This window comes from Pteropus medius, unplaced genomic scaffold (genome assembly GCF_902729225.1).
Source record: "Pteropus medius unplaced genomic scaffold, Ma_sr-lr_union100, whole genome shotgun sequence".
Classification (NCBI taxonomy): domain Eukaryota; kingdom Metazoa; phylum Chordata; class Mammalia; order Chiroptera; family Pteropodidae; genus Pteropus; species Pteropus medius.
Window position 1 is genome coordinate 174319 of NW_024343935.1, and position 12032 is coordinate 186350.

General features: G+C 38.1%; 1 pseudogene; it reads right to left on the reverse strand.

Annotated features, from left to right (window-relative positions):
- Positions 1-10155: 10155 nt before the first annotated feature.
- On the reverse strand, positions 10156-10677 carry LOC120607064 (olfactory receptor 7A10-like; annotated as a pseudogene).
- Positions 10678-12032: the final 1355 nt, after the last annotated feature.

Below are 12032 nucleotides of genomic sequence, written 5' to 3' on the forward strand. Positions count from 1 at the left end.
TAATTGCATGCAATATAGTGCAGATATTTAAGGTGTACAAGTTGCTGGATCAAAGAGACCTAACGAATTAAGAGCATATATTGAATGGGTCTATTTACACATCATTCAAAGAACTGTACGAAAGCTTTAACTGCATTGTTACATATCTGTGAAAAAATGGAATCTCCCTGAGCCTGTCTCCTTATTTTTTTTCTCTTTTCCCCTCATCTACCTCTCTCCCTCTCCTCTCCCCTATCCTCTGGTAACAGCTACTCCATTATCCATGTCCATGAGTCTCTATTTGCTTGTCCTGTTTATTTGTTGCTTTTAGGTTTTTATCCCACATATAAGTGATATCATGTGGTTTTTAACTTTTTCTGCCTGGCTAATTTTGCTTAGCATGATTATCTTGAGGTCCTTTCATGTTATCAAAATGGCAGTATTTCATCACTTCTTATGGCTGAGTGTTATTCCATTGTATATAAGTACCACAGCTTCTTTAACCAATCATTGATCATAGAACACTTCAGTTGCTTTCATGTCCTGGCCACTGCGAATAACATCGGCATGCAAATCTTTTAGATATGAATTTTCAAGTCTTTTGGCTAAATACCCAATATAGGGATTGATGGATCATATAGTAGATCAATTCTTAGTTTTTTTGAGGAACCTCCATACTGTTTTCCATAAGGGCTGTAGCAATTTGCCTTCCAACAGCACAAGGAATACAGGGCATTCATGATCCAGGACACCAGAAGCAGCAGTCCACAGAGCCGAGGGTTCATGATGACTATGTAGTACAGGGGGTGATAGATGGCCACAAAGCAGTCATAGGCCATCATGGTCAGGAGGAAGTCATCCAACATTGCAAAGAGTAGGAAAATGTACATTGTTATGCTCCCTACATAGGTTACAACTCTGCTCTGTGTCAGGACGTTCACCAACATCTTTGGGACAATGGTGGAGGTGAAACAGATATCTGTCAAGGGCAGGTTGGAGAGGAAGAAGTACATGGGCGTGTGGAGGTGGGAGTCTGAGCTGATGGCCAGGATGATGAGCAGGTTTCCAGACACAGTGTTCAAGTACATGGAGAGGAAGAGCCCAAATATGAAGAGCTGCAGTTCTGGTTCCTCTGAAAGTCCCAGAAGAAGAAATTCTGAATCTCTTGTAAGATTCCCTGGTTCCATGAAGTGAAGATGATTTACAAGGAAGAGGAAAATAACATGAGTAATTTTCAAACTGGTATTAATCACATAGCTCCAATGCTAGAGTTTATATTTTGCAGTCAAGAAATCAATTTCAATATGTTTTATATAAATCTGGTTCCCATTGGAAGTTTCCTGTGCCATCTCAAATTAGGATTTTTAGTCTCATTCTGCTTTATTTCCTACAGGTTCATGTATTCTACAGTGTTAATGAGAAAATCTTCATGTATTTCAGGAATATTAATTGTTGACAATGTTTTAGACACTGTCTTGGCTGTGTGTATAGATGGTGAAGCACAAAAGTCCCTACAATTCAATGGTGAGGAAAGAATGTAAGAGAAAATGATAAAAATATATAACATCTCAGATGGTGACAGGTGATACGAAGAGGGGGAAAGCAAGTCTAAAGGAGAAAGTGACTAGGGCATTGTATTTTTTATGGGTTTTAAGGCAAGATTTACAAACAAGATGACATTTGAACAGAGATCCTGAAAAAGGGGGAGGGAGATGCAAGGTTACAAGGGTGTGTACCCCGCAGTGGAAGTGGCCAGTGCAAAGGCCCAGGGGTAGAGCAGAAAGGGGTAGCAATGTGCTCTAAGTTAATATCAGAGTATCTATTGGGCCTTGAGCATAATATTTTTAGGTTGCTTCTAGGCAATGGTTCTCAATCAGAAATGACTTTGACCCGGGGGTATCTGGCAAGGTCTGTAGGGATACTACTAAACACAAACAATCCACAGAAGAGCACCCCCATAAGTTATTATTCTTCCCAATATATCGATGGCTAAAGGTGAGAAAAACTAGTCTAGACCAGTACTTCTCCAACTTCAATGTACGTATGAGACACCCAGGATTTTAGTTCAAACATAGAATCTGATTCGGCAGGTCCTGTGAGGCCCAGAGCCTCTGCATTTCTAACAAGCTCCCAGGTGGTATTGATGCCGCAGGTCCTGGTCTATGGACTACTCTCTAGGTAGCAAAGCTGAGGTCCCATGTTAGAGTCAGGTGTAGGTAGTTTTAGGTCTTCTGAACTAAATATCATCTCGCATGTAATTTTGAAGAAATTCCAGAGGCTGTGGTAGTTCTGTTTGTTTCTTTTACGTAAGGGTGCTTGAGTGACACATAATCATAACTCTTGAAAAAGACTTTGTAGTGGGCAATTTAAAAAGCTCCAAAAGATGTTCACAGTCTATCCCTAGTGCTTTCGAATATATTTTTATAGCAGGGAGGATTAGGGTAGCAGATGGAACAGGGATGCTAATCAGGTGACTTTAAGATAGAAGATGAGCTAGGATCATCCAGGTGGAACTAAGGTAGCCACAATATTCCTCTAGAAGCAGGAGAGGGGACAAGGTGAAATAGCTACACTGCTAGCTTTGAAGAAGAAAGAATGTCCATGAGCCAAGGAATGCAGATGGCTGGCAATACAAACTGGAATTGGAAAGGAAACAGATTCTCCCCTGAGCCTGCAGAAGGAAATCTGTCCTACAGACATCTTAATATTAGCCCATGAGATGCATTTAAGATTCTGACACCCAGAACTGTAAGAGCATGTATTTGTTTTAAATAACAAGTGTAGGTATATATTTTACAGCAGCAACGTAACTTTTAAACAAACATTTCTTAAAAAATATTTGTTTAAGGGAACTGAGTTGAAGCCTCTCTATTCATTCATTAGTGTCCCTTGGATAAAGTAATTTCATGTTGCAAACCAAAATGAAGTAGGAAAATTTTAAATCAAGTTTGAGATATTCCACCCCATAGCTGGTACAGCGAAGTCTTCATTGCATAAATATAAAAATGATTCCTTTGTGGCATTATGAAGAAGGAACACATAGTGACATTAATTTCTCTGTCACTGAACTCTAAAAATTTGTTACTCTTTGCCGGGGCATTGGTCAGTTCTCAATTTATAGTCCTCAAGTGCATGACAAATTTCTCATTAAAAACATGGAAGATAATGACCGCTGGAGGAAAAGGCTGAGTGTGAGATAAAAATTCCTCCTAATTGTTCCAACAGAGAAATTTAAAAGGTAACAAACTCCAAAATATAGGCAGCCTCGCCAGTAATGAAATAGTTCAAACTATTTAGTATTCATTTTAGACTTATCACATAATTATTTTTTATGTGACTATCCAGCATGAGAGAAGATACTGTAATGTGTGTCTCACGTTGCAAGGTAATTTCTACCTCCACTCATCTGGAACTTTTCAATGAATAAAAGAAGTATTCAAATACAGCCCATCTTGGAAATTTAATACAAACACTCTCACTTCACTATATCATCCTTCACACCTGACACTCTACTTCTTACTCCCTGCCTCAACCAGCAAAACTCCTCAGATGTGTTTTCATTTTACTGCAACCATTTTACGCATCTCACTCATTCTATAGCGTCACCCAACTGGACTCCCATTCTCTTCACTTAATTGTCAACAATGGTATCTGTAGAGTAGATTCAAACAGCCACATAGTTATTAACACAAACATATATTAATTATAAACTAGTCACTTAACCAAGAATGCAAACAGAGATCACTTGTCTCCGGGCCAGGCTGATGGGGCTCTCATGTGACTCAGGTAAGAGTTCTCAGGTTCCATCCTCTCTGACCCTCTCCTGTTGTACCAGCTGGGTTGTCAGACTCACCTGGATGGGGTCTCTGGCAGTGAGGTCTCCATGTGGGATCTGAGTTCCTCCCTGGATGTTTGAATATGGAGTCCAAAGGTCTGTCCTGAGACAAGACCGCAGGAAGGAGTGAAGCATCAGTTCCGAGATAGCTTAGGAGCCAAAAGCAACAACCACATCCTGTCCTCCAATGCTGTATAAGCTAAGGAATGCACAGAGGAGGCATTACCTGTCTGTCTGTCTGTCTGTCTGTCTCTCTCATCTCTCTCTTTCCATGCTCATCAGGCATCTCCCTGCTGTTATTCCAACCTCTAAGCACAACATTATTTCCCTCTGGGCCTCTGGAATAAACAGAAACAAACATTTCCTAAAGATTCTGACCCCGAAAGACCATATAATATACTACTGATTAAAAAAAATTATAATAGGCAGAATAAGAGCCTCTAAAAGATAAGCACATTGTAATCCCTAGAAATTAATAATGTGTTATTTTTTGTTACAAGGAAAGATTAAGGTAGCAGATGGAATAGGTTGGCTAATCAGCTGCCTTTATGATAAGATTGGCCATTATAAGTGTTGAGAGAGGATGCGGAGAAAAAGGAACCCTCATACACTGCTGATGGGACTGCAAATTGATACAGCCACTATGGAAAACAGTATGGAGGTTCCTCGAAAAGCTGAGAATTGATCCACCATATGATCCAGCAATCCTTCTACTGGGTATTTGCCTAAAAGACTTGAAAACACCTCAAAAAAGATGGACCTCAAGATAATCATGCTAAGGGAAATGAGCCAGACAGAAAAAGTTGAAAACCACATAATATCACTTATATGTGGTATATAAACCCAAAAGCAACAAACAAACAGGACAAACAGAGACTCATGGACATGGACGATAGACTAGTGTTATCAGAGGGTGTGGGGGGAGGAATGAGGAGAAGGTAGATGGATAAAAGGGGTCAAATATGTGGTGACAGAAGGAAATCTAACTGTGGGAGGTGAACACACACTGTAAATATATATATGCCTTACTGTTAAAATGTACAGCTGAAACATTTATTATTACTTGTCCTGTTGATTATAGCTCTTCTAACAGGTGTGAGATAGTATTTCATTGTGGTTTTGATTTACATTTCTCTAATAGCTAGCGAAGTTGAGCATCTTTTCATATATGCGTTGGATATTTATATATCCTTAGGGATAATTGTCTGTTCAGGTCATCTGCTCATTTTTTGATTGGACTGTTTTTTGTTGTTGTTGTTGAGTGGTATGAATTCTTTGTATATTTTGGATATTAGGCCCTTATCGGAGGCATTGCTTGCAAATATATTTCCCATTCGGATGGTTGTCTCTTTACCTTGTTAACGGTATCTTTTGCTGAGCAGACGCTCTTTAGTTTGATGTAGTCCCATTCATTTATTTTAGCTTTTACTTCCCACGCCTTTGAGGTCAAATTCATAAAATCCTTTTTAAGTCCAAGTTCCTTGAGTTTAGTTCCTATGTTTTCTTCTATGCATTTTAATGTTTCAGGTCTTATATTCAGGTCCTTAATCCATTTTGAGTTAATTTTGATGTGTGGTGATAGACAACAGTCTAGCTTCATTCTTTTGCAGGTGCCTTTCCAGTGTTCCCAGCACCTTTTTTTGAAAAGGCTTTTTTCTCCACTGTACGTTTTTGGCTTTTTTTTTTTTTTAAATCATTTGCCCATATGGGTTTACTTCTGGACTCTTGATCCTGTTCCACTGGTCTCTGTGTCTGTTTTTCTGTAAATGCCATGCTGTTTTGATTATTGTCTCTTTGTATTATAATTTGAAGTCAGGCAGAGTGATGCCTCCAGCCTCGTTCTTTTTTCTCAGGATAGCTTTGGTGATTCGAGATCTTTTGTGCTTCCATACAAATCTTATCATTTTTTGTTCTATTTCTTTAAAAAAAAAATGCCAAAGGGATTTTGGTGGGGATTGCATTAAATCTGTATAATGCTTTAGGTAATATGGTCATTTTACCTATGTTGATTCTCCCAATCCAAGAACTATTAAGTCACACATTTATATGTCTTTTCATTTCTTTGTATCTTCTTTGATTTCTTTTAATAGGGTTTTGTAGTTTTTATTATATAGGTCTTTTACATGTTTCGTTAGATTTATTCTTAGGTATTTTATTCTTTTTTTGCAATTGCAAAAAGAATTATTTTTTCCACTTCTATTTCTGATGCTTCCTTATTAGAGTAAAGAAACGCTATGGATTTTTTTAATGTTGATTTTGAATCCAGAGACTTTATTGTATTTGCTTATTGTTTCTAGGAGTGTTCTTGTGGAGTCTGTAAGGTTTTCTATATAGAGAATCATGTCATCCATGAATAGTGACAGTTTGACTTCTTCATTTCTTATTTAGATGCTTTTATATCTTTCTCTTGTCTGATTGCGCTTGCTAGGACCTCTAATGTTATACTGATTAACAGTGGCAATAGTGGGCAGCCTTGCCTTGTTCCCGATCTTAGAGGGAAGGTTTTAAGTTTTTCACTGTTAAGTATAATGTTGGCTGAGGGTTTGTTATATATGGCCTTTATTATGTTAAGATACTTTCCTTCTCTACCGATTTTGTTAAGTGTTTTGATCATAAATAGATTCTGTATCTTGTCGAAGGCTTTTTCTGCATCTTTTGATGTGATCATATAATTCTCATTTTTAAATGTGTTTATGTGGTGTATCACATTAATCGATTTGCATATGTTGAACTATCCCTGTGCCCCTGGGATGAAGCCATCTTGATGTGTCTTTGTGTAGGTCTTTTTGGGTTGAGATAATTGGGCGTTTTGTTGACTTCTTGAATTCTAAGCCTAGCTCATTCCTTAGATTTGGAAAATTCTCATCAACTATTTGTCTGAAATGCTTTCAAATTCCTGCTCCTTTTCTTCACCTTCAATAATACCCATTATTCTTATGTTTCCTCTCCTGATGGTATCAGACAGTTCTTGTATTTCTCTTTCATTATTTTTCATTCTTTGGTTTCTCTCTTCCTCTTTCTGATTTATTTCTGGATTTCTGTCTTTGATGTCACTGATCCTTTCCTCCACTTAGTCATCTCTATTTCTCAAGCTTACTATTTCATTTTTTACTTCTCGCAGTGTGTTCTTTACCTCCAGAAGTTCTATTTGGTTCTTTTTGAGAGTTTCGATGTCCTTGCTAAAGAACTCATTCTGCTAATCTAGTTGTGTTTTCAATTCCTGAAATTATTGATATGAATTGTTTTGGATCTCATTGAGTTTTTTCAGAAGTACCATTCTGAATTATCTGTCGTTTAAGTCACATATTTCTATGTCTGTAAGCTTATTTGCTGGAGATTTTTCTCTTTCTTTCTGGGATGCCTTGTCGCCTTGGTTGTTCATGGTGTTTAATGGACGATTCTTTTCCTGGGCATTAATGGAACTGTTTTCTGCTTTTTTGTCCAGAAAGAAAATTTATTATATAAAGTTCTCTCTTTAGCCTGTTGCAAAGAAGGCACTTTTTTTTTTTTTTTTTTGGTTTCCAGTAGGTGGCATCTAAGACTTTTGGATCCCTGCTTTTATAAAGTCTTAATAATGCCTTTTTTATTTTCTTGTAGATATTTAATCATGCTCGCTACCCTCAGTTTCAGTTCCTGTCAGTGTCAGTGACAGTTTCATTAGCGTTTGCTCAGATTTTCTGGGGCTCCGTGGTGTTAGATCTCAGAAGATATGGGGGAGAGGCCCTCTGAGTTGGGGGATGGAGGCTGCGATACAGCCTCCCAGTTTCAAACGCAGCTGTTAATAATCAAATGATGTTTCTCTGCCGCCCCCCACTTCTCTGCTATACCCAGATACGTGCTTTCTGCCCTGATGCCTGGGCAATGCCTCTGGCCACATGAAGCTAACAGCTCTCCCAAGCAGGTCTGTTCAGGGAACTTGTGGCACCTTCTCTCCTTCCATCTTCTCCTACGGGGAGTTATGGATGTGAGAGGTGGCGTCTTTGTTTCTCCCAGTCTACTCCCCGATTCCCAGGGTTCTGACCTGTGATAGCACTTATTTGCAAATCCAACGCTCAGATGTGCTCGCGTGCAGTTTGGGTGTTTTTTGTTGAGTTTTAGATGTTGTATCAAGGGGAGTGATATATGGATGTCTCTCACTCTGCCATGTTTCTGACGTCATTCCCAAGTTGTACACTTTAAATATGTGCAATATATTGCATGTAATTATACTCCAATAAAATAACTTACAGGAAATAATCTAATGGTTCATGGCTTAAGGTCAAATGTAGAGCACAGGTGGCTTGTGTCACACTTTAATGGAAGAGGGGGAAATATTATTTGGTAGAAAGAAAAGTGTTTCATATGAAATAAAATCATTGACATTAATTTATGGCAAATCACTTTTGGCAAATTCATTTTTCTATAAACTAGAAGATTATACTACATATATAAATAAACTGTCATAAATTGGTTCAAGACAGGGGTGCATTACAGCCTCCCACAGCATCATGAATGAGCTATAGACATAAAGTGTAGAGAACCCAGCTGATGCAGACTCATGAATATCTGACCAGAGATGAAAAAAACTCCCATCATATAATCTCATTTGTTATAAGCCATAGAATTTAGGACAGTTTGTTTTACAGCATTAACTAACTGGTACAATAATCAAGGCAATCAAACTAAAGGCAATTATAATAGGCTGCTCTTTTTAATTTTGGGCATATGTTGTGATATTTGGACATAACATCTATGACCATTTTGTATTCAAGTTTATTTTGAATAACTGGATTAACAATTGGCTCTATTGAGGATTGCTTTCGGATAACCATGGGGAGGTCAGAAAGACGTGCATCTTAGCAGAAACCCTGATGACACTGAATCATATGACAGGGCAGGAATTCAAGCTGTCCTGTGAGCCACATTCATGTCATGAAGATGGCAATGATTCCTGCATATAAAGAAGTATGAAATGGATGACATGGATATTATTCATTCACTATCCATGTAGTGGTTATGACAAAATTAAAAAGTGGAGATATTTGTTTGTAGGAATCATATTTGTAGGCATGACTGAAATTGTAGAGGACAAAAAGGAAGGTAATTTAGTAATAAAACATAAATATGACAACCATTCCTCACCTCAGTGAAAACACATAGAATCTACCTTCTGTACTTCAGTAGTAGATTACAGCATGAAAAAGAAATATTTTGCATACTAATCAACTGAATAATGCTTCCTTTTATTTAAGGTCAAGTCTTTCTAAAGAGTATATTAGATGTATCTTTTTATCAAATTTCCATTTCCCTCACAATTCTACCTGGAGATGCATATTTGATAATCAATCATTTTTAGGGACAATGATAGGCGTTGTAGACACTGAACTCAATAACAATAAAATAGTAGAAGTTCAATTAAAAAAAACAGTAAAATAGTAGAAGTTCAATTAAAAAAAAACACACAGTAAGAGGAGTTAAGAGAGTGAAATAAAATAGAATGTCAGACTCAAAGTGAAATCATAGTCCAGGGTTTTGTTTTTGTTTTCGAAAATATTATGTTAGCAAACTTACTCAACAAGCATAGTTTGTTATATGTGAGTAACAGAACACATGAATATTCTTTCAGTAACACAAAATAAAATTCTTGAGATGATATGACCATTTGAGAAGAAATTTTTCTTAAGAATCCATATGAATTCACAAAATAATTAAGATTTTCCAAATATTTTTGGTTCTAATTTGGGTAAAACTTTTTAAGCCTGGGAAAATGTACAAAGGAGGAAAATGTCCATATATTAGAGGAGAAAGCATGATAAACTGAATTGCTTACATTGCACAGAGAAGATGAATTAAGTAAATAGATATTCCAGCACAAATAAAAGAGAAACATTCTATTTCCATATTTTCTGGTTTCAAGGCTTTTAGCCTACCATTCATGGGGAGTTCTTCAGCCCCAAAACAGTTGTCCATTTTAAGCTGCCACCCCACAGAATCTTTTCAAAGCCCCCTTTATGTCTTTGTTCCTGAGACTGTAGATGAAGGGGTTCAGCATGGGTGTGACCACTGTGTACATCACTGAGGCTACTGTACTTGAGTGTGTGCTGTGGGGAGAAGCAGAGCTGAAATACACTCCTATGACTGTACAATAAAATAAGAAGACAACAGAGAGGTGAGACACACAGGTAGAAAATGCTTTATACTTTCCCTGAGCTGATGACATTCCACGAATGCAAGAAACTATCTTGGAGTAAGAGTAAAGAATCCCAGTAAGGGGAATACCAGCCAACAGTCCAACTGAAAAATACATCATTAAGTTATTAAGAAAAGTGTCAGAACAGGCAAGTTTAATCACCTGATTGAGTTCACAGAAAAAGTGGGGGATTTTCAAGACTGTACAGAAAGACAGTCGCAACACCATTAAGCTTTGTAACAAGGAATAGAGGGCACTCATGATCCAGGACACCAGAAGCAGCAGTCCACAGAGCCGGGGATTCATGATGAGCGTGTAGTGCAGGGGGTGACAGATGGCCACAAAGCGGTCATAAGCCATCACGGTCCATAGGAAGTTGTCCAACACTCCAAAGAATATGAAAAAGTACAGCTGTGTGACGCAGCCTCCATAGGTTATGATCTTGCTCTGTGTCTGGATGTTCACCAGCATTTTGGGGACAGTGGTAGAGGTGAAACAGATGTCCACAAAGGACAGGTTGGAGAGGAAGAAGTACATGGGTGTTTGGAGGTGGGAGTGTGAGGTGACGGCCAGGATGATGAGCAGGTTTCCAACCATGGTGATCAGGTACATGAAGAGGAAAAGCCCAAATATGAAAGGTTGTAGTTCTGGTTCCTCAGAAAATCCCACGAGAAGAAATTCTGTGATCCGTGAATAATTTTCTGGTACCATGTGTTGGTGGCTATGACTGGGAAATAAAAATTACCATAATTAATTAACAAACATGGCCTTTACTAGCATCTTGAAATGCTACAATTTGTATTTTGCAGGAAAATGTATATATGATGCATATGTGGATTTGTAGACATCCGATCCCCTTTAAACAATCTTCCCTGACATCTCTAAATAGAAATTCCTGTACTACTATCAGCAATTTGCCAAATAAGTCATTTTTATACAGGTTTAATTAGAAATTCTTTCACATGTAATTTCTGTGATTCCTGCACCTATATCATGTTTATTTGACCACCTTGTTTTTATATGGCACTTAGTGGATGAGGCTGGCCCTCTCTCACTTTTCCTGTGGTACTTTTCTTTGTTATTCTTGGCTTTGAGATTCGACCTCTTTCATGACGCACCTGATGGGTACACTAGTCCTACTTCTATTTCATTTTTGACATGCAAAGTCCTCCTTAGACATATTATATAAAATCCTGCTTATGCTACAACTATTGGTCCCCTTTCTTCATACATTTATCCCTGAGGAAATGATGTCATACCACACTCATTGAGAAATATGTGCTGCGTCTTCACCTTTCTCTTGTCGAGGGGAACAGGGTGCTGAAAAACAGAAGTCCCTACAATCCAAAGACAGAGAAAGAATATAAGGTAGTGAAAAATCATACACAATGTTAGATGCTTCATGTGCTCTGAAAAAAAAAGAGAGTAGGTATAAAAGAACATAGACGTGCATGTTATTTTTAATGTAATTGAGAAAGACTTGAAAACAAGATGCTCTTTGAACAGAGACCTCAAGGAAGACACAGGAAAGACAGGAAGATTTTGAGAAAGTATGTAGGCTGCGCGGGAAAGAGCCAGTGCGAAGATCTGGAGGTTGGCACTGGCCTCAAGTAATCAAGGCTCAAAAAGAATAGGGATGGTGAGGGGAATGAACCAGAGTGAGATGATAGGGATGATGTGAGAGAATGTGGAGGAATGAGCTGGCCTGTCTGCTACAGATGAAACTTCAAGACACAGGGATCCCTCAATCATATATTGTTCCTTAAACTTTATTATCTTTGCAAGAGATCCTGTAAGGAGAAGCGATGCCTTCTTTTTTTCAATCTGTTGATTGACATTCTATACCTATATTTTAAAGAACACATTTCAGAGTATATGAGCTAGGTACCCCTGCCCCAAGAAGCGGAGAAGTGCTCATGGTCCACAAACCACATATACTCAACATCCACAGACACACAGTATGTCCTCCTGCGGTCATGTTAATAAGAGATTCTACTCACCCCCAGACACAATAAAGAGGAAAGAAATAATACAAGGCAAGATAATATC